Here is a 24,725-nt window from a genome sequence, read left to right on the forward strand (position 1 = left end):
CTGTTTTGTGGACACCAATTCATGTTTTGAGCAGGACCAGATAGATCTATATCTTTGAGCATCTGTAGGACCAGTAATCCAGATTAAACATACATTTTACTGATAATTTTCCTTCAACCTCCTCCAGCCCAACCGACCCCTCTTAGTGCCACTTCGAAAGCTTTGCTTTGCAGATTGGATCACTGATGTGATAACGCCAGGGGAATAATCACCCCAAACCTGTTGACACCACAAAGTGATGTCTAGTCTAATTAAGACCTAATAATGAGCTACATGTTAAGATACAGAACAATATGAAGCAAGTCAGGGAAATGGAAAGAGTTTTACCACTTGCCAAGTCAGAGTTAAGTGGCCAGTCCAGTGCAAGAAATGGCACTTGCTTCGACAAAACAACTTTTGCATCTCCAAAAAAGCGACACCTAAACTTAATGTTTTTCAAGTAGCATCAGATCTTTCTCTTAAACAAAGGGGAGAAACTCCGTTTCAGATTTAATCTTGATGCAAGCAGATGTTGTGTTTTCCTTCCTCTGTATCAGCTAGTGCTTTAAACAAATATTTTTATTAGCATTTCCCCCTGGAATAAGTAAAGGGGCAATTCAAAGTCAATGACTATTAACAAGGTGTTTCTTAACCAGCCATGTAGTAAATCTATAAACTGGGACACCTAGATATGATATGATAACTCCTCCTGGCCAGTATGTTATTGGGTGGACCCAAATGATAAGAGGTGGTTTCCTCACAGAAATCATATAAACTGGTTTAGGAGCTGATATCGCAGAGGTTGAGAGGAACAAGAGTCTTCCAAGTAAGTGGTGACAGCAGGAGGCTGTGGGCACCACACCTGAACCACAGAAATGCTGAGAGGAATTACCATAATCATGAAAATAATTCATTAGAAAAACACTATTCTCTCTTCCCTGGACAAACCGCGTCCACAATGGCCAAAACACCAATCCTAATTGCCTGGTGATCACTAATTGATACCTAGTTGACACAACTATACATCTTACAATGAATTTGTCATAAAGACTGTTTAGCTATATTTTTTCCTGGAGTATTGGATACTGATGATATAGTACACACTTATAATACACACTTAGGCTTAGTTGTAATTTAAAATGGAACAATATACCACCAAGACCAAGAAAACAGCAAACTACAAAAGAATACATTTACTCCAAGAGAGCAGAAAAGCAGGTTGTGCCAAATGTTCTACTTGATACAGACAGACAAATTCAAATATTGAGATATCAGTTTGAATGTTGTGATCGATTCCTACAGCAATGGCTACAAGAAAGTAGAAGTTACCATTATCAAATCTTTCTAACAATCAGTAGTGGGCCAAGAGAGAAATGTCAGTGACTTTTCTCTTACCCCTCGTCTTAGAAGTCTCAGCACTAATACAAAAATGACTTTGGAGTTAAACTTCCTTTGTGCATTTAGGGAAATGATTTTGTCATCATTTATTTTCTTTCTGGTTACACAGTCAGCTCTTAGTTTAAAGAAATATATGTATTTCCGCAAGTAACTCCGCAATCTAAGGCATAGTTAAATTAAACTTTTGCAAGAATACAGCTGTAAAAATGCAGATGTTTTATCTAAAATACCCAAAGTGCTAAACCTGGCAAGTGCGATCCCCAAAGATGTAAAAGCAAATGAGAGTTATTCACAGTGATCGCTGTCAAGGCGTTGTAATAGTCACATCATCAATAAAGCGATTTAAACCAGAAGGAATTCTGATTGTCTCAAGATCTGGTAGAAGAGCTGTGGTACTAAAATAACATTACAAGTGGACTAAACCAAACAAATAACATAATAATAATAATTATCATCATCATCATTATCAACAAGAGGGGGAAGACAAAACCAAAACACAGCAGGAAGACCCTTTTGAACCAAGTCTGCTAACAAGAGTCAAGGGATCTCATCTTGACCAAACGGTCAGAGGTGTAGACTGGGTAATCTCGTATATAACACAGATTTCAAATTACCTGGTTAATGGCCTGCAAATTAACACCTTCACCTTCAACTACTCGCTCCTCCAGTCCTGCTGTAAAAAGCACGCATACCCCAGCTATCTTTTCGTGGTTTGGATGTATTCCCTTTTCCAAGCAAACTCAATTAGTATTAGTATGATTAAAATAGTTGTTGGCCAAAAAGAAAAGCTCTTCCTTTGACTTTCTACATTAAGCGTGGGGAAACCACCTGACTCGCTTTCCGAAGCATAAAAACACTAACCAAAAATGACGCTACTACCAACCGCAGTCGTGCAGACTTAATGATGGTGGGGTTTTTTTATTGCTCGATCCCTGTGATAGCTCTCGGGAGGGGGGAGCAATGTAATAAAAAGGGTAAGCTAATCTGGCCCTTTAGAATAACAATCTTCTTAATTGCTTTACATGGACTTAATTCTCTTCCGTGGACTCACCTCGGGGAGCACACCCCGTTGGCAAACAGCAGGTTCTGTAATACGGGTATTAAACGGCGATTCCAAAGTGCAGCAACTTATATCAGCTCAGCGCAGGTGGGGGGGCATGAGGTTATTGAACATCCCGCGACGCAATGAGGTGGGTTGTAGCTAATTGCATAACACGTTCCTGCCAATCAGCGTAATGCTGGGACCGCGTTAAGCCTGAGGCACCAGATGCACATCTGCAGCCCCCAAAACTTCTGACCCCATGCCTGTTCAATATGTCAAATCCCTTCCAAATGGGAAATAGCTTTCCTGAGCTGCTGAGGACCACAGGGATGCTGTTGTTGTCACAAACTGAAAGGTACGGCGTGACATCTTTAGCACCCTCTTTTTGGGTAGGATTTGGCGACGAGCAAATACTGTACCTTTGTCGTTACGACAAAGACTCGCCGTTCTTCCCATTGCGCTAAAATAAACAGGCTCACTCGGCGACGTTGGGTTTCAGATTCCATGGGACAGTGAGTCTCACTGGGGACAAACTGCTTTCTGTTTCACAGGACTGAGCGACAGGGGCAATATCAGCTGGGGACACGTTGGTTCCATTTGGTTCTTCTGGTGTTTGTGAGCTGGCCTGTGAAGTTCTGCTGCTTCTCAAGCTGCTCGTTCCAGTGCTTGTGGGATGCACAACTTCTTCAGCCTCACAAAGTATCGAAGCCCCAAGCTCCCCATTACGGTATGAGCCATTTCTCTTTAATTAAGAGAATCTTTGGGAAATCCAGGAGCTGCTTATGAATAATTAACACCGTGAGATTAATCAAGGGTCAAAGGAGAGAGTTACTACAATCTATAGTGGCTCGAAGTGATGTTACAGGCTAAAGATAATTTAGAGATAAAGATAATTGGATACAGTTGGAAAGCTGGTTTATACAGTTTGCACAGATGCCACAAGCCCAACAACTAAACATTTTCACTTTCCAGTGAAGTCAGACAGCAGAGCTGTACCTAAATAATGGAAGAACCCTTCCTGGCCTCTTGCAAACGGACACTTTGTGCCCCAGCATGAACATCTGTTGAATTCTGAAAGATTTTTGCAGCTTTCATAATTTGATTCCTTGCACCACAGTCCAGTATCAAACATTATGTATGCTCTTTGCTCCTAAAATTATTTTCCTGTTTTTTCATACCTAATATATTTACACAAGAGCAAATTTAATTGAGGAACAGGGAAAAATGCTGTTAGTAAGGATAAACAGAGAAAAATAGCTTTCTGAGAGAGGTGAGCTGGTAAAAACTCACAAAGGGCTCAACAACCAACGTAAGGACCTTTTTTCTTATCCTGCAAGAACTTGCCGATTTGTAAGTACAGTCATCTTTGTCCCTTTATGTCACTACACCTTGCCTAAAATATATGTGTGTGTGTATTCCCTTTGTTCAGGGTTAACATGAGCTAGTCAAAATTAATCCCGTTGGGAATATTTGATCTATTCCTATATCATGCTGATAGACCAGACACCCATAGACAAACAGTGTGCCAGTTCTTATATCATGCCTTGGACCTACAACTTTGAAAAACAGGGGCAATATGGGAATACAGTGAATTTTTTTGGGCAAAATGACTATTGCAAGGGGTTTTGCCATTCGTTAAAATGCCCCAGTGCAGTGCTGTTTGCTTTAGTGTGAGGTCAGGGAAATTCTTCCTGGTAAATAATACATATTTAGTGAGTCTCTCATAGATTAGATACGTCAGCTTCTAGACGCCTGAACACTTTCAAATGGAAACACAGAGCCTGTGGCTTTCCTGACAACTCTTCTGGTGGCTCCCAACCTTTTCGCCCCTGAAAGACTCGCCCAAATTGCGCAGATTAATGTGAGAAATCCTGGGGTTGGGTTGCTGCCCGGGGACAGTGATGGATGTCCCCAAGAGCGCGGGGATTCCCCGCACGGCTCTTCTCGCCGATCCCCGATCAAGAGCTAATGTGGCGACAAGACGCGCCGATCCCCGAGGTTCAGCGTCTGGTAGTTAGACTCATTACAATTAGTCAACTTGATATATTGTTTACAATTTACACCAAACAAGCTTGGGGCTAATTATGACTTAGCTAGTTTGTCTCTTTGATGTCAAGATCCCCTGCAGGAGGCCCAGCCAGTGAACAGCAACCACATTTAGTCTCAAGCTCAGGTGCAGCAAGTCAACATGGCCTTCAAATTCACTTGTAGCAACACCAAGTCCTCAGGCATTAATAATTGTATTATCACAGCTGATAAACTTTCTTGGAATACTTTTATTTCTATATCTTCTTAAAACACATGCTATCCAGGACAGCAATGATTAAGAAGAAAAATCACAGTTGTGTCTTTCAGCCATTCAAACACAACAAGACTTGATCCACATGAAATGCTACGAGAGAGTCCCAAATATTGCTTCATTGCACTGAAATTTAAGGGTTGCACTTCTGCTTAAAGTTGCATTGTTGTGGAAGCTATATCATTAGAGACAGATGGTTCAACCCTTTCACATAGAATTCACATAGAATTCCAAGTTTGCTCTGCCATTGTGATGCTGAAATAATATTTTATTAGCAAAAGCTATGTTATTAGACACGATGATGTCTTTATCATTTCAAACCACGGAAATTATTGGCCAAGTTTAAGAAAGAAACTAGATCTAGTCAGAAGTGAAATAGGAAAGCAAAGGGTTTGCAGCAGAAGCCAGTGCTCCTTCCCTCAATGAGAACTGTGAGAGCCACAGAAATCCCCTTTGCCACGTGGGATCATTGACCTCGACTCTCACTCTTACCTTTGGCCACTATATAATCCCTTAAATCAAACCCTTCACATTATAACAGTTTATTATTCAACCCATCTTTAGTTGGCTGGGTAGAATTTACAAGTTAGTAATATAACGAGAGATACGGATCTTAGCAAAGCAGTTTGTGAGACCTGATGGAAATGTTGAGTTTCTTAGTCACTCTGAAGACTGGAGCACTTATATTTTGTGCCTTAGCTTACACAGTCAGTTTTGAACCAAACCAGAAAAGAAACCAGCCTGGGCCTAAAACATCATTACGTTTGGGTGACAACTGGCACAAGGTGGGGGGGTGGAGGGAGAGAATTTGGTTGAAAAAGTCTCATATCTCTCCTGAAAAGTTAAATAAAAGCCAATAACAAGGTCGGATTTCCCAGTAAACTCTCCCTTGTTCCTCAACAGTAACTTTATCAATTACTACATAAGTATTTTAAAAAATTGAAAGGTGGATGAAAACAGGTGTTAGAAGCAAAACTCTGAAGAGTTTGAGTTTTACAGTAATTTCCAGTCACTTGGTATTCTTTTACATCTCTCTGTATTTTTCTGTAATTAGGCATTTTTTTTTTAACTACTGAGGCAAAATTAGAGGAATGGATAAGATAAAAATTATGGCTGTGGAAACATTAGAGTGGGTGATCAGACAAGACGATGCTTGTAAATGCCACTTTCCTTGTCCGCCTCCAAAAAACCTACTCGTGAGTAGTACTAAGGAGGGAGAATCTGTGGTAAAGTCCCTGGAAAATAAAAAATAATACTATGCCTAAAATGAAATCAACCTCTGAAATCAACAGATCTAATTTTTAAAAGCTATTTCAGTTACTGATTTATCCCCTTCAAGCATTAAGAGTCTGAAATGGAATGCAAACTTTCCCCACTGTTTTGGATAACCATCCGGTTTATCCGCAGAGATAGGGATTAACCACAACGCAAGGTTTGCATTAACCCATCCCAGCAACACGGAGAAACCTGCAAATTGAAACACCAATATCTGAGAAAGTCCTGACCAGCTTCCTCATGAGACTTTAACATTAAAACAAACAACTTTCCACGGGATCCCTTTGGAGAACCGAAGTCCTCAGGCAACCTCGTGTGCGTCTCTGAGCAGATACCTGCAGTCACAGCAGTTATTTTCAATACTCAAAGAAGCGCAGTGGAAAGTTTGCCAGTTACAGATGGGGTTTTGTGTTTCTTTTGAAGCTGGAGGACCATTGTTTGGCAGCTACGGCCGCTGTTATCTGCCGTGTTTATTCCACTTGAAAATCTCTGACCTCTGCATTCCCTGTGTCATAAAAAGAACAAAGCAGTGAAATTTGATTAATAAAAGTCTTCGACTCTATTGGCAAAGCAGTTAGGAGCATCAGGAACTTGTACGAGTTGAATAGTATGTCCCCCAAGACTAAACACCTCTTATTTCTGGTCTGTTGACCCATGGGAACCTGCTTCTCTCTCCCTTCACTGAGTAAATTCACCTGGCCGGCTGGCAACAAAATTGTATTTCCCTCCCTCCTGAGATGGAAGGAGAAAGTTAAGGGAATGTTATGATGCCTTTATAACATGAAAACCAGCGGTGAATCTGAACCACCTGAGTTCTGTCTCTGCAGGACAATGATAAATGTCCGTGTGAAGTGCAAAGATCAAGTGCTGGGAGAGCAAGGTCAGATGCTTTACATGACATCTAATGTGACTGTCATTTCTCAGGCTCGGTCGCCGATGGAAATGTGGCGACAGGATGAACCAGTCACTAAGGTACCATGTCTGGCATTTAAATAGAGTGCAGTAATTCCAGCAGTGCCCAATGATTAGAGATCTAATTGCCATTGTCTAATGAATTCCTCTGTGGCGTGGCGCGTATATTCAAAAGAGCGTTAAGCTGAGTCTGGCAAGGTGCTCTCACTAAAATTGCATTTTTAAAATAATGAATTCTGGTTTTCTATTCCTAAATAGTCTCATGAATTAACAAAAGGTTCTATACAGACATATCTATAAATAATGGACAACCATTTTGCTGTTTTATTGGGAATTACCTTGCTATACATTCCAACATTTGGCTCTAGGGAAATACTGTTGTCTGTATTAAACTCCCCACCAAGATTGATAATGATTTTTAAGACAAAAATTGCACTGTATAATTCTCACAATTTCTTTTCTTTGAAGAATATATCACCTTGTGATCATTTCAATGTACTAGTGACATACTCAATATATAAAACATCGATTAAAGGAGTGGAAAATAGAATTTATTGGGAGGCTGAAGACCGTGTGTCAGTTAAGGTGACTTGATCACATTCTTCGAGCACCTCTGGGTGAACAGAAATTTGGCAGTTGGTTGCTCTTCAGTTGATCTAACTCGAGCCATTACACCACCCAATGGTGTAATTTAACAAGTGTAACTTGGGCACACTCACCCACAAAATTAGATGTCCCTTTTTAAAACGGGAGAGTAGTTGATGGGTCATGCAGTTCCCAAAGACCGTCATGACCTTCCAGTTTCTGGCAATGCCTGAGTGCAGAGGGATTTTTGGGCTTTTTTTCCTAGAAAAGTATGTTCTGCTTCAAAGAAACATGACCAAAGTCAGGCAGCCCAATGTCCTGTGTAACACCAGGTTGTAATTCCCATCTGCTCCTGTAACCCAAACATTGCCACTTGCGTTCAGAATGACACGTGTATGAGCCACAGCCCCTTTAAAAAAAAAATGCAGAATACTGATTTTGATTTGTTCTTATTCCCAAAAGCTTTAAAAATCACGCAGACAAATGAAAGTCTCATCAGCTGAACATCCACTGACGTGAGGTTTTATCAGCCACCTAAGTCCACCTTCAAACTTCTAACCGACTCTCCCCGTCTCCTAAAGGTCAGATCAAAGCGGACGAGTGTAGGCAGATCAAGTTGAGTGCGGAGGGCTCTGAGCTGTTTTTCAGATGCTGTGATTGACAGCGAAGGCCTTGCACAGTGACAGTGTCACTTGGGAGACCCTCCGCTTTCTTTCCCAGGTCCTCTGCAGTCTCTGGTGTCACGGGGGGACAGCCCCCCGCGGTAATGCCAGGCTCCTCACTGTCAGGGGGCTAAGACCTGGACTAATTCATTGCGGTGCAGTTTAATTAAACTGCACCGGAGTTGTTTCCCTGGTAAAATAAGTGTGGGAAGAGAATGTGTGTCAAAAGAGACATGCCTCTTACTGTGTGTGCTTTATTGTTACACCACAGCTAATATATTGTGGGAATTCCCATGGAGTCAATGATAAACTATATTATCAAGCTCCATAAAATAGGCATTCTACTAGTGAGGGTTACTGTAGCCCGCAATTCCATTAATCCTCCTAATTTATTATATTATAGCTGTATGTGAGGTCTCATAAATTTATTATAGCCCTTTCATCTTGATAAAAATGCTTGTTTCTCCTCTCAAATAAAAACCCTTATTATTTGTTGTGTCTGTCTCTAAAAAATAAATGTATCAACCACTTGCAAGAAAATGTGATTATTGGTGGAGAAATGTAAACTGCACTTGACATGTCTTCTGCCATAAAATTAAAGGATTTTATTAAGCCTTGCTTTCTGAGTACAAACACCAGTATATGAAGGCCCATTGAATTTTTATTTACTTTTGGTTTAGAGCATTGCATTCTCTTTTATATATATCTATATATCTATATATCTATATATCTATATATCTATATATCTATATATCTATATATCTATATATCTATATATCTATATATCTATATATCTATATATCTATATATCTACAAGGTTTTTAATTTAAAGCCACAAAACCTGCGTATGTCAGCTTTGCATTTTATGAACAAGGCGATTTTTGAAACTCACCATTACATGTCACTTGGAAATTACTCCAGGTAGTAAATCAAATAATTCCCTCATTTAGGGCACTTCACGTAAGTAACGTGTTTGTCAATAGGTTATGTTGCAGTAATCTCTACTAAAGCATTTGATGTATGCTACTGTATGTGCTGTGTTAGGTAAGTCTATATGATGGAAATAGTGAAAAGGGCTGCTCTAGGCCAGCATCTGCGAGCTTTCAGCTCAGATGATCTTTTGAGAGTGACCCGGTTTGACTTATTTGCTAATCCTCCATGGGTTTGTCTTTCAAACATTTCTCCTTTCTCCCCTTGAACTCCTGTAATGTTTTTTTAAATCCACATCAATCTTTGGCGAGAAGTTCCATGCAACTGATTCATGTTGGGGTGAAAACCAAACCAAACCAAACATCTCTTTGCATTAATTTTGTCCCTGGCTCCTTCCCACATCATATCCCAGCCCTAGATTTTGTATTAGATGAAATAAACAGCACGTCTGTCTATTCTGCTCCTTACTTTATTGATCTCTATTATCCTCCCACTAAATCTAGTCCAAGTCATTCCTCATGCAGATGCTGCTCCACGGACACCTACATTCTAAGAATTGCTTCACCCTCCTGTATCTTTCTGCCTTTTTGGATTCTGCTCCCAGTTATCAAGGTGTATTATAAGCTTTGTTATGTGATGAGCACCTGCTGATCCAGCTCTCCTTATGAGCAGAAGAGTGCTTATCTGGAGCAGCCAAAAATATGTCAGCTTTATCAGTGGATAATCCCTCTTACTTCTTGCAACAGATAAGGCTGCCAGGTTGGTCGATATTTGTGCACTTATTTGCTGCCATGAAGGGCTTTTTCCCTGCATACTTAGTGCTTTTCACAATCTTTGTTCTAAGATATTTCATTAATAGCTTACTGAAAGGTTCTCTCTGCTTGTCCTCATCAAACCTTAGGTTTACATTAAAATACAAAGGAGAAGCAAACAATAAGCCCACGTACTGCCTGTTGAAAGCTAAGGAACTGCAGAAATGGAGGCATCTGTATCACATGAGAGGTGCCCAGAGCTGGAAGGGTTTTGTGAGGGTCCTGTAGGGTCACAGCGCATTAAACTGGCTCAGACTATTCCAACAGGTCCCAGGTTTTCTGCTGCGCTAGTCAGGAATAAACAGAAGCTCAGTTCATCTGAAACACAGGTAGCCGGGGCCTTTCATAGTTCTTAACACTTGGAAATACCCACCAGCCAAGGTACAGCCCATGGCATTCACTATACATACAAATAATACAAGGAAGCGATGCTGAAATCTTACTGAACAGGAGACTCCTAATACTCAGGATAGTCCAGATGAACCAACCAAATGTAAAATCTCCCCCAGGCCACGTCAGGACAAATATCACAACTAACACGTCACGTGGAGCTGTAACTTGGAGAAAGCTGCTTGTGTTAAATATTGCCTTTAAATATAAAGGCTGAGGGAAAAGGTTTTATATGTTGTGATATAGTCTTAAAAGAGGAATGGAGAGGAAGCCTAAGAGATGCTCTAGGCAGAAACTTCAATGCGAAAGAGGATTCAGTGTTACCTCAAACGCCACCCAATATTCTCTATTTCAACAGTTTCCTGTTTCAAGCTGGAAAAAGTCACTTTAAAGAAGACTATTATCCCAAGAAAAGCGAAGCTGTTAGAAGTGTCCGATTTGGTGCAACTAACTGCAATTCAAGAAATAAACATGAAGCGAATTATTTCATTACCACATGGAGGGGGGGTGAAGAATTGTTTTGCCAACAGCCTGGAAAATAACGACTCACAAGTATTTCCTAACTAAGCCTTTGCTGAGATCCTTGGGGAAGAAAAGGACAGATTTAAAACTGCAGTGAGCACGTAGTTTGATAAGGAACAAGCTCCCACTCACGTCACCTCCACTGTTTGTTGTCTAAAAGCTTCTGATTTCATAAAAGAACAAACTTTTAGATATTAAACCAAACACGAGGCTTGAAAACCAAGAACATGTCATCAGTTCAACACTTAAACCCCATGGCACGTTGCTATGGCCAGATCTGAAGCCACAGCGAGATGCACCCTCCCCTGCTGTGTTAGGGACCACAAGATAGAGAAGCAGTTGCGTAAACCTGAAGTAGATATATCCAAATTCTGCTTGTAGTGACACACACCCCCCAAACAACAACAAAACACCAAAAACAAACAACATAACACCATCACACACAAAAAGACCCCAAACACCCAGAACATCAGAAAACCCCAAACCACTACAAGCAGCCAATGTGAGACAGTTTCTCATTCTGGTTTGCAAAACTTGCTCCTTTATCACTGAGCAGTGTTCAATAGCTATTCCTTAGGCTGCAGTTTGCACTCCTATATTTCATTATTTCACTTAGTTGCATTTAGCAGCCAGCGATGAAAAGAACTAAAGCCTTAAATTAGAATTAACCTGTCATACAAGACAATTTTCTTAAACTGTAGTGGGCAAATACAAATCCATTGCATGTGTTGCAAACCCTATCTTGACACATTGAGACACTACGAGAGCTGCACATCTTGATCAGGAATAGAAATGCACCAACATGCTAATGAAGTTGCCTCCAACCCAGAAATCAAGAGGCTTTGAGTCTGTAACTTGTCTCAACTGAGCGGTGACATGAAGGGGTGATGCAGGCTACCCGCACAACTTCAACATTGCTTTGTATTTGGAGTCCAGAAATTTAATTGGGATAGGAGATCAGAGGTTTACACGTCTTGCCATGGAAACAGATTCAGTGTGCAGGCAGGGAAAGGGTCCAAATGTGGATTACTCTCATAAAGTTGAGAAACATTTGGTTCATACAAGGTTCTTCCACGTTTATTGGCAGCAGTCCTGAACTGACAGCATCTAGCAAGACTGGAGTTTCAATAGCCTCCCTCCAACGACAGCCATTGGAAGAGGTTGTTCAGTCTTAAAATAACACAAAAATAAACCCATTGTGTTCTTTGTCTGGAGGAAAGTTCAGAGGGGAGAAGAAAAAAATCAGAAGGTGAGAAATCGGTGCCATTGGTCAAAGTTGGGAAGAATATCTAATAGAAATACATGACATTTCTCACCTTGGGGAATGTTTTTCACTATACTTCTGCAGAGACTTTAAGACTTCACTTTTTTGCGGTGTTGCTGTAGTTTTAAAGTGCTTTTGTCATGACTAATACCTAGTGAATAAAATTCTGCCCCTGCCTTCCAAATTGGTATATTAGGCTTGACCTTGATGACAGACAGACACTTACCCAGCCACTCTGCAACTCCCCCTCAGCAATGGGGCAGGAGGGGAAAATAAGATGGAAAAATCTGTGGGTAGAGAGAAAGACAGGGGAGACTGCTTACCAGTTACCATCGCGGGTGAAACAGAGTCAATGGGGGGAAAACCAACTTAATTTACTGCCAATTAAAATAGACTTGAATGGTTGAATTAAAATAGACTTGAGCTGTTTTCCCCAGCTCAACTTCACTTCTTTCCTACTCCTCTGCCTCCCCAGCATTCCCCCCTGCAGGGGATGGGTTTGGAGGATCGTGGTGGGTCAAACACAGCCCCTCTCTGCTGCTCCTTCCTCCTTACGCCTTTCCCCTGCACAGACCTGTGGGACAAACCCGCTCCACCACAGGCTGCAGATCTCTGCTCCAGCATCTGCAGCATCTCCTCACCATCTTCCTTTCACCTTCACGCCTGCAGGGCTGCTTCTCACACTGTTTGCCCTCACTCCTGGGCAGCATTTTGCCTTTTCTTCAATACATTTTTTAAAGCAGCACAGCTGTGCCGTGCAGTGGGTGCATTGGAGCCAGTTCTGCATGGACAGGGACCACCCCCGCAGCACCTTGTACTATTGCTCACGGAGTTTTACTGATAAGGCCAAATTTGGCCTTTAAAAGAAAATGCCAAAGAACAGAAAGCCAGATGTGCATCTGCTTCCAGCACCTTGTGCTTGCCCCATGTGTGACTGCTTACACCTCAAATTCCTCTTAATACATTGAAAGGGGTATGATAAGTTTGCCATTGCTAACCAACCAAGGCAAAGCAATTAAAAATTATACTGCAGGTGACAATCCTGCCTCTTGGCGTTCAAGGAAACTTCTCCCCAAGACTATTTAAACATCTATATTTAAACATCTACCGGTGACCTGGGGTCTCAGTGGGAGGAGGAAGGAGGTGCCACCAGGCTCCATTCCCATGCTCGGCACTAGCACAGCTCGTCTTGCAACGAGCCGAAATTCAAACACGCCGGCACAACCCAAGTCCCACCGGACATAAATTTTGCACTTTCAGATCTCCAGGCTGCCGCTGGGTCTGGTAGGAGCCTTGTGTCTCCACTGAAGATGTGCTTCCAGGGGGTGGTGACAGCTCGCAGAAGAGAGCGGCGGCTGAAAGGGGAACATGACAGGGGGCTCTGTCTGACATGGACCTTCGCAGCATGGGAGAGGCTGCAGGGACGGCAGCCGGCATTAATTCTCACCCTCAGACAGAGCCTTCTGCTTGAATCAGAAAGAAAACGCCGCTTTTAAATACTAAGGAAAGGTTTGGGATGTTAAAAAGAAAAAAAAATCCACCATAAATAATGTAAATTCCAAAAAAGCACAATTTCAAATAGGCGCGGTGTAATATACATTTCTGTTCAAAACAAAATTTACCTCAAACTGCTCGCACACAAACCAGTATTTTCTGATAACAAGACCACCTTCTGTCTTGACTTTTTGTGTGTATTTTATTGAGTTGTTTTAAACTCTTGTTGGGGACTGTTAAGGATTTGGAGTAAAGCAGCGTGTTGTAAGGATCAGAAACACTGTGTGTGTGAAGTAACCGAGCGAGCCTTTTAAAAACCCAGGAACAGTCTAAGAAATAACATTTTCCAAGGTAAGTTTTCTATGTCTAGAACTAAGAAATGAAAATGAAAATTGGAGGTCGCAGTCAGTGGGTAGTTAAAAACCGCAGCTCGGCATTTACGCATGGGTTAATTTTGGCAGCTGTGATTGATCACCCGAGTCAGAGAGCAGTTTCACTTCCACTATAAGCCGGGTTTACCACTTAAGTGAGAAAAATGCCTGTTCACAGGTAACAGTTTGACCGCCCTGTACAAGCTCTGGAAAGAAAACAGGCAGCAAATGTAAAGGCAACAGCAGCGTTTGGACAGAAGGAGTTGGATGGTGGAGAAGCTACAAGAGATACGCGGTTCCTAGATAAGAAAATAGTACCGAACAGTAAGGGCTGGTGCTTTTCTCTGCTTTGGTCGGACACAAAGGGGAGCTGACAGTATTCATCTGAAAGAATAATATCTTTCAGAGGTGCCCTTGAGGAATATTGTTAAGAGCTGGTCTCTGATGACTAGTGAAGTGTGTTAAACACAGGGTCAATTCTTCTTTAAAGAGAGTTCCCTGGACTTAGTTGCACAAGTTGCAATAAGTTTTAAGGTCAGAGTAAGTTTGAAATATGCGCTTATTCTATTACAGAATTAAATCGGGGAAAAAAAAAGTTAGACATGGAGCAAAATCACCAGTATTTTGATTTTAACACCAGTTCTTAGAAAACTAATTGAAAAGTAACTTCCAAAAGACATCCCATGTCCCGCCTATGTAAGCAAGCAGTGAACATCTCCATTAAGTGCGGAACACACTCTTAATAGGGAGACAACTCTTAGAACAACCGAATAAAGAAAAAAAACACATTAAAACATAATTCAGAGACATATAGGAAGCATCTATCAGCAGCACGCTGCTTGGACACATGCAGAACACCAAATTGAGCCCCAGCGTTACCAGGCTGGCCAACAGTGCCAAGATAATGTAGTTTTGTTAAGGAAAAAAGCACAGCACTTGTCATCTTTGGCCAGCACCTGAATAAAACAAACTAACTCTGCAAGGGGCACAGTGTGTGAAGCTCTATGAGCTCTTGCAGGCTCTCTAGCACATAAATTGCACTATAACTGCAGAGGAGTCATTGTTAAAGGACAAATAATTATTTAGCTATGAGTTGGAGATGAAAGAACAAGTAATTGCTTGTTTTCTTTATAGATTACTTAGACTATAAAGCAGAACTTCAGGCAAAAAAAGTATCATTCACCATTAAGTTCTAGCTCAGGAAACGCAAAATATTTGTGGTACAAAGTGAACATGGACCCCGTTGAAGTGCAATATTTTCCTCTGTCTGTTTAAAGGTATCAGAGAGGAAAGCGCAAAGGAGAAATGGCCCCAAGGACGAGCCAGCTAAACTGTGCTCCCGATGAAAAGAGCTGGAATGTAACACAGTACCAGCTCCCCAAACCATCCTTTGTGCGAGGAAGTAAATGTTAAGGCTTGAAATGGGAAACTGAAGGAGGTCGCTCTGCTTTTATTGAGCTTTTCCTCCTTGTCAAACCAGTGGGTTGTGTGTTATACTCTTTATGGGTCACCGATAGCCTATCACAAAGCCCCCTCTGTTTGGACACCGTCCCCCAAGCCCCACCAGCGTGCAGAGCACAAGCACCAAGGTGGAGCTGCCGTCCAAAAAGCTTCCCGGCACAATAGCGGCCGCTGTCACGGCAGGACAATCAAGTGGATTTTGTGCTGGTATATTTTTCTCATCATATGCATGACAGAAAGTCTAATGGGCCTTGCTGGTTTCTTAGTGGCTTTTAAGGTCCTATAAAATAGCTCGCTATCAGTTCAATCTGTGTTCTCGAGATGTCTACCCCAACATCAGAGAGCTCCAGGAGGAGCTATGTTTTCATCCCCCCAACCTGCATGGAAGAGATAAGCTAGTTAGCTGAGAAATTAGAGAGGGAAACCATTAGCATCACAGAAGCGAAAATGAAGGCACTATGAGAATTCATGGATGGGGGACACCTGCCCACCTACTGCTCCCTGAGGTCTGGAGGGGTTTGGTTAACATACCTTCTATTTTCCAGAGGAAAGCAGTTCCTGCCAATAGTCCTGATCGGAAGGGACTCAGTTAATGTTGGCGAAGAAACACTTCGCAAGTGTGACTATATATTGACTTCAATAGTCAACTTGCAGTTGAATGCCCAGCTCTGTGGAGTTTCAAAAGGAATCTATTTCCACAGGACAAAAATATAGGCTTGACAATCACTGATGACAGGAGCTACAGACAGATTTGGGTAAAAAGGGAGAAGATGAGATACTTTTCTTCTGATTAAGACTTGATGCCTGGTCACTGAAGTCAAACCCCTCTCCCTTCCCTCTTGGCAGCCTGGGTCTGTCCTATGCCACTGTGTAGGCAAAATTCACTTGGTGCGGCTCCGGGGGGACTGGTACATCCTCATCATTACCCTGTGTCCATTGTTATCGTCAGTTCAGAAGAAAGCACAACACTATTTTTCCTTTCTCTCAGTCCTGGTTATACTCATCTGACCTATCGCAGCCAGGTCCAGAGAGGTGATGCTCTGAGAAGGAAAGACAGACAGACTGCGTAATGTTTTTGCAGCATAACTTAGAAACTTCAGTCTTAGAAAGCAAAGAGATTGATTTCTCCTGTTTTCAGTTTTACACAGGCCCAAATTCACCGTCTCGCTCCCACAATTGCGCTTGATAATATATTAATGAAAATATGCGCATCTGAATATATCTACTTAAACACATGGTCATTGACACAGACCCTGCCAGACTCCCTCACAGTTAAAAAGACATTCCTTTGGAACAGTGTGGCAAAGCTTTCCATGGACTAAGCTTCATTCAAGCTGAGCATCACTAGCAGAGTCAGGATGATGGTCTGGTCAGAGAACAGCTAAAACTTGTCCCTGAAACAGCTCACATACAGCCTCCGACTTCCAAAACTCTGAGGTGCAGGTTAAGCTCCAGAGATTACTTCCATAACTGCCATTCACCCTATGTGAAATGAAAGCTGCAGAAAATGTTACACTGCAGTGACATTTATCTTGCAGCAGCTTATATTTGGACCCTACAGTCTGATGGCAAAATACACCTCTACCCTGCAGACATGTGCATCTGGATGCTGAAGTTCTGCAGAGCAAATACAGTCATATGGGTTTGGATGATACAAAGCAGAAAAAAAAACGGAACAGCAAAACTTCTGTCTTTTCTTTAAAAAATGCAAAATATAGTTCAAGTTATGTAGCCACAACATGAAAAAATAGGCAAAACAAAAGCATACAATCAGGGAAAGTTCAACAGGTACTCCACATATACTAGTCATGCACCTAGAAAGCTGCCAAACACTTAATCTTTAACTACTTCCCTGGAAGACATAATAACAGCCTCACCTCTGCCAAACACTGCAGAAATGGAGGTTGGTGGTAAAAGGGAACAAAGACAGGAGCAGATCTCATTCTCATGTGTCTCCCAAGTTTTGCTCTTAGCCCTGACCATAGCTGACTTTGACATGTGGGGGACAAATCAGCTCCATCAGGTAATTACAAGTTAATTTTGCAGTAACGTGCCATGTACTTCGCATGTTGTTATAAACAGAAAACCCTTGCAAGAGCTACTAGAGCTCTCCCAACAGCATCATGAACTAGGGGGCAGGCAGAGATGCCCCCACACAAGGAAGTGGAAAGGTGTCTGTTTTTCCAGAGTACCTCATTCAGAGTATCCGTCACAGCCTGCTGTGCCCAGGCCATTTTCAGCACAGAAAACCCTTGTTGTATAACCTAAACAGATGTGTTCGAGTGGTACCCAGCTCTTTCACGGACATTGGGAACAACCTGGCTTCTTGCACTCCCCGCCCCTCTCCTATGCATCACAGTATAAAGACACGGGATTATGTGGCCCCGTGTCCTACAATAGTCCCTTTGAAGAACACGGAAAGACAAGTAGAAGTTAATAAATGTCTCTCAATACCCTCTTGAAAAGGTAGAAAGATTTTTGTCGACTGTTAAGGAAATGTTCTATTGACTAGCACTGTCACTAAACGCATATTTACATAAACATTTTGTATATTTACTGTTGGTTTTGAGAGACACGATACACATGTCACTGAGGTCAACAACATTTTAATTGCTAAAGAATTTTCTGTGTGTGTGCAAAGCCACCTGGGAACGTTTCAAAGAGGATACGGGGCTTTTATTCCCGCCTGCCTTCCCGAAGCGAGCTCTGTTCTCGGCTGTACACTCGATAGTTGCTCTGCATACAGATAGAGTCCTAACAATACTGTTCTGACATTTAAGTATTTCACCCTCGGTGCAGGACAGCCTGTTTGTATTTCTAAGCTTGGTTCTTGGGCCAAATGCAAAGAGACCACTATGTGACTCCGGGCTTATCTTCTGTGCTCCCGTCTAAGAAGTTAATGCTTGGATGTGTCAGGTATCACCCGGGGATTTAAGCAAGAGGCTTTCTGCAGTTAACCCAACCCCGGGACCTGCTCCAAGTTACCTTTGATTTGGAGACAGTTTAGTTAACCACCAAACTGCCCCTTCCATTAATTGGAATCGAATTCTCCTGAAATGTGGGCGCACAGTAATTCCTAACTTGCCTCCTTAATGGCTGTACACATTCTCAGTTACACCTTAGAGCAAAGGTACCAGCGAGACACAGGTGGAGAAGGTTGTTTTGTTGTGCTGACCTTATTAAACCTGGTTTTCTTTGCTGAACATTTTCCAAGTGTCAGCATCTAGTTATCCTATTGTCTGCACAGAGGTTAGTGCCTCCTTGGTTAAAATGCTTGCTTATCATTAAAAGAAACGCTTGATTCACCACTGGTTTCTGTTTTACCTATACTACGACCCAACTCGCTTTTGTGCATCTTTCAACATCTGGACCAGCAGGGTAATAAGCATCTCTAGTTCCAGCCACAAACTGTTGCATTGTGCACAATAGGCAGAAAGGGGACATGTTAAGAAGTTACGTTCCAGAAAAGAGGGATATTTGTTGCAAGTTAGCGCTGGTTACTTTCAACTTTTTACCAAATTATGTCTGTTTTATAAATCCTTACATACAGCAAGAATAAATAGGAACTGGAAAAGAAGCTTCAACCAGAGCTGTGCCTGGAGCAAGTATGTTGATAGCATCTCCATCCTTCGCTATACCTGCTGGTTTTGTTGCTTCTGCAATTAGACTACCGGGGATATACGGCACGTATCCCGTCTCCTCCTTTTGCAGGCTGACTTGCCCACTTATGGGCATGGTATGTGATAGATATTCTATGTCTTGCTTGCATGACAGATACAAAGACAGAGGCTTCACGACAGAATCACTTACATTGACCTACGGAACACACGGACACAGCAACTGTTATCATTTTGTCACCCTAATCGTTCCTTGAGGATTGGTGCCTTTTTTTACTGTCCTCTAGGCTTTTAGAAGCAGCAAGATTACCGGCTACATTTAAGATGTACATTAAATATAACTTTTGGTAAATGAACTACACCTCTTGAAAATCCTGCTAGCAATTGTCCCCAGGGTATTTCCTTTGGGAGAACCTAACTCAATTTTGGTGATTTAAAGGTTCTGTCTAGTTCTTTTAAATATTCCTTTGACGTTGTATTGCTCTGCTTGTAATAGATTGTTATTGCCCTATATTGAGTTTGCAGAGTGAGGGTAAATCTTTTGTGATGTGATTGTGCTACCCCAAATTCAATATTGTTCAGAGGTCCTTTATAACTCTCTGGTTTCACTGCAACAAGCAGGACAAATTTTCATTTTTACTCTTTTAGATTTTTATTTTCTGTTCTGAAACTCTCAGGGACTATATTTGCAGGCAACATCTAGTGCACTTTTCATGAACTGAGCACTCAAATGCCACGGTGGGACTGCAGCTATTCCCTTGGCCCCAATCACTGCTTTGCAATATACAGGGAGAAAGAAAACACACACACGTCCTGGCATCCTATCGTAGTATTATTAATACTGTACACAACCAAAAAGCTTCCAGATCTGATATCAAGTATATCATGGCAATTCTTACTTTAGAAATACGCAATGTATACATTTTTGTATAATATTACCAGCCTAATTCCTTACATTGGTACTATAGGTATGGTAACCGGCTTCATACCGTAGAGAATCAGTGTGGTTTTGTATGAGGATAATTTCATTCTGCCGAGTCGCTTACTAGACAGAACAATAAACCAAAGGAAACTATCAGCTTATGGAGGGATCTCTTTAAACATCAACTATCCCCAAACTCTTTGTGTTTTCTTAAACGCTTTGTCTCTTCAATGTCCAGGTTTAATGTGGAAAGCCACACGGAGTGCAGGGGCTGCGTGTCTTCTCAGGAAAAAAGGACCATTCTTTTTCCCTCATCTTTGTATTAGCAAAAGAAATATCTGTACTGCCTAAGGCTATTTAGCAAAGAGACTCAACATCTATGCAGGTTAATAAAGCAAAGAAAGAAAATAGTTTGTCGCTATTGTGTAGCTCTTTAAGTTTCATTTTGGTTTTCATTTGGGACCTCTTTTTTTTTTTGTGTGCGTGTGTGTGTGCATGCATACTTCTGGGGAGGTAGGATTTCATTAGAAATGCTAAAGAAAACCAGCCTTAATTAGTCTGAAACACATGAGTAAACTCAAGCTTGCAGGCAGAGAATCATGGAGTGTGGAAGGCTGATGCACTGGGGTCAGTCATGGCGAGTTAGTGGGTTAGTAAGGCTCCCACAAATCCACCTCTCAAAATTATAAGCGGTCAACAAGACAAAAATAGCCTTGATGAGCCTTCAAAGTCATGCCCCTCTGGACAGGACGCTTAGGTACTGTTTTCTGCCTACTAATGTTGCAATGATTCCTGGTGCCCTTTGTATCCTGTCTCTCCTGTTCTAAAGTGTTTGGCTCGAACCCTTTTCCCAGGTGAGTGCACTTTGACTTTCTGTAAGTTAAAGGTCCTTTGTCAGATGTGGCTTTGACTCCGAGAACATGATCTACCAACATTTTTTAGGATGTTTTGGGCTAAAATCTGCTTCAATGTTCAGGCAGTCACCCCACATAGTACAGACATACCTACAGTGTACCAAAAACCTTGGGGTGAAATAGGCTGGAGACTGAGACCTTCAAAAGATTTACAAAGGTATAGGTGTGTGTGTGTGTATATATATATATATATATATATATATATAATTGTAAGTTGCCTAGCTGAAAAGCTGAGGGTATAATTTCTTATTTGCCATTTCATTGTTATTAGAGACAGAGCAGCACTGCAAAACATTGGCAGCTATAACCTAAACAGACCCAGCTAAGCTAAAACCCCAAATGCGTTCCAATCCCTATTTCCTGAACGTAAAGCAACAGACTCACCAAAAGACCCCGAAACATCCTCAAGAGCTTCTGCTTCCCCTAAGGAAAGAAAAGGGCATATTCTGGTGTTACCGCTGATGTGACTGGGGGGAGTTCAGGGAGAAGTCTATTAGATTTTCAGAAGCTGCCCAGGTTACTGCGGGGAACACGGTCACAGTGCAGGATGCTATTGGAGACAACTCCAGCTCCTGGGGATGCAGGGAGAAAAAGGGGCCCCAGCGCTAGTTTTTTGCCTATTTTGTTGGGCTTTTTTTAATTCCATATCTACACAGAGATCTCTCTGGTTGATGTTTGGCGCTCTCTCTAGTGATTTTTATCTCTGCTACATAACACATCCCAAGGTGTTAACAAAAAGAATAAAGCTGCTGGGACCAGGCAGCTGATCTCCAGGCTCCGATACGCCGAGCTACCGTCATCCACCTTTTCACCGAGCGCCTTGCCTGAAAAGAAGCTGGAAATCAGAGGCGAGGAGCCAGTGCCCAGTGACACTGCAGGGACCACGGGAGGAAGATCACCTAACGCGGTTTGCTTTCTCATTGTTAGCTTGGTCTGATCCCAGGTACAGGAGGCGGCAGGTGAGCTTCCCGAGGGTCATTCCCCCTCTTCGCGCTCCGCGTTAACTCCTTCACTGCCCCGTGGCGACGGCCGCCGCACACCCCACGTGCGGCACTTCGAGAAGCTACGTGGAAAATTGACCAAGAATGTACAAAAATCTTGCGCTGGTGAAGGATTTGGGATGACAGAAGTACACTGAAGACAAGAAGGATGATAGTTTCGGTTTCCTGGAGCCTGCCTCCTTTTGGGTCACATATGCAATATAAAGATGAGCGCTTTTTGTTCCCCTTAAGGAAAATCGTAGCTTAATTTACACAAACTGGGATTTCTGAATTGTAAAATGATTCTTTCTGCAATAGGCAGCAGAGAAATAAAACCCAAGCATCACCTTTCCCTCCTTCACGTGTCCTCTCCCCCTCTTCGCCAGCCTTTGTAGTGCCTGTTTTTCCAAAGAGTTAAACTGGGTAGTTCTCAGGGGTTTACAACAGGCATAACTATTCCTGAAAAACAATCTGATACATTCAACTTAGCAAGGCCTTGCTCTTTCCCTCTAATCTTTCAGCAGGACCCAAGGGAGTCTAAAGCAGAGATCAGCCTATTCTCCCCTCGAACTTTGATTCACTATTAAATTCCTCCTAATGACGATGACTTGGCCATCTCACGTTCATCAGCGGGCTACACGCAGAACAATGCGGGCCCAGCGGTGGATAGAGGGACATTGTTCCTGCCTTCCGGGTGCTCTGTTTGAGCAGCATCACGTGAAAATCCCCATACACAAGAGACATGTAAAACCAGCGAGCCCTATTGCTCTCCAGGGTGCGACGGTAACTCAAGTCATACGTTGTGCGTGCGCGTTTGTATTCGTGTGATCTCCTGTTGAGCTTCGGAAAAACAACAACAAAACCTACAAAAGGATAATATATAAGGAAACACCGAATTGCTCGGTGGAAAGTGAAATGCAGGGCTGTGCTGGAGGAGCCTCCTGAACATTCACTGCCCAAGTGCCTTAATGATCTGTGCTGAAATCCTGTACCTCAGTTTGTACATCTGTGCATGGCAGAAAACTATTGTTATAGCTTTTCAAATCCCAGATTCCTTACCCTTAGCAAATCAGCGTGTTCCCCATCACAACCAACTTCCACACAAATTCACATGCAGATTTCTATGCCATTTTACAGAAGCGTCCCAGCCGGGAACAGCACTCGTTACAAGGAATAACTTGATTTTCCGGAGGTCCGCAGAGCCAGCAGCACCATCCCCGGCACCGCGGGGCAGCAGGGTCAGGCCGCTGGCCAAAATCCTCTATCCCACCCAGTTATTGCACCAGGTGCCAGCCCTACCACGCTGTAATAAGGACCACAGTCCTCAGTGTTTGTCCACCTGTTTTCCGCATCCCTATTCTGCACTTCCCAAGTTACAAGTGAACCATTATGGGGGCACATTGCAAGCAGCAAGAGCTGAGTCTTCTGTGTTACCGTAGTGGACACAAGGCAAGAAAACAACAAAAGCCTTACATTTGCTATGCTCACTTTCCTCTTCACACACTATGTAACTCTTTCACTGCCCTGCTCCAATAAATAACTTGCACAATACATGAAATTCTGTAAAATCTGAGGAAAATTGACAAACTGGAAATTAGTAGTACAGGCGTGAAAGATTTTCAATGCTGGCAACTGCTTGGAAACTGCAAGGATTCTGTGTCTCATTCATCCCCTCAGCTCCATCTCTAAAAAAACCCAAACCAACCAAAAAACCCACCACCAACCACCACACCACAAAACACGCCACCCACAAAACAAAATCAGTTTAACTATTTCAACTATTTTTCTAAACTACCTTTGTAAATTAACTAGTTTCATTTTCTTCTCACTGAAGTGTATTCACCTACTCAAAATAGGTGGTTTTTTGAGCTGGAGCCTGAACATGTTAGCTCAGCTTTCACCAATCCAGCTCAAAGAGTATCCACTGCAAATGCTTATCTTCTGCTTTTTTACATTAGCCAAGACATTTTAATACATTTCATAAGATGCTCAACCCAAAGCAATAGCTCATGACCCAGAGGCAGCAGCAAAACAAAGTAGCAAGTAAAATAAAAACCTTAATGCCACATATTGAAAAGTATTGGGCGTTTTTAAGTTGCTCTGCATGCACACACGTCAGCTTGACTCAGGAACACGATTTCTAAACCCATGCAAGCACCAGCATTGCCTAGGGACAAAGAAATCCATTCCCCCCAGCAAAAAGCTCAACCCCATGTTTCTCACAAAGGCTGTTATGAGGTTTTTACTTGAGTCACCAGAACAAACTGGTGCAGACATCAAATCAAGTCCTAGACCCAAACTTACTGTTAATCAGTTTTTAACAGCTTGTGCAAGTTTAACATACAGTAATTAATATCCAGAATAACTGATTAGAAATAGCTGGCAAAACCAAAACTTTGTCCACAGGAACATCTACATCACTAAAATCATCAAGGTTGAAGCTACCTGTCCATTTATGAAAGGACTTAACACAGGTTCACATTTCGTGAGGGCACTGAAATTTGTGCACGCTAGAACACAAAATACTGTAACAATATTACCCTTACAAGGGAACAAAAACTGAACTTCCGAAGCTGGGGGTTTATTATTATTATTATTATTGGCTAAAAAGGTCTTACAGTCCTTTTTTTGATTATACCAACAAAAGAAGAAAGAATGATCTAAGTACTGGCAAAGAATGCTTTAACCCATGTTCTTGCAAAGGGAAGCAAATCACTCTGTCCTTATCTCTGAAAGGAGATCCAGGCTCAGGGTAACTTGGCCTCATGCAAGGATGTGCCCAGTACCAAAAAGGGGAGCTCTGGAGTGAAAAGCAAACCCTTTGGCTTTGTGATTATTTTTACTACCTGCTACATCCTTTCCCATATCAGGCGCTCATGCGTTAGGATTCATTTAC

Source organism: Nesoenas mayeri (assembly GCF_963082525.1).
Source record: "Nesoenas mayeri genome assembly, chromosome: 4".
NCBI lineage: Eukaryota > Metazoa > Chordata > Aves > Columbiformes > Columbidae > Nesoenas > Nesoenas mayeri.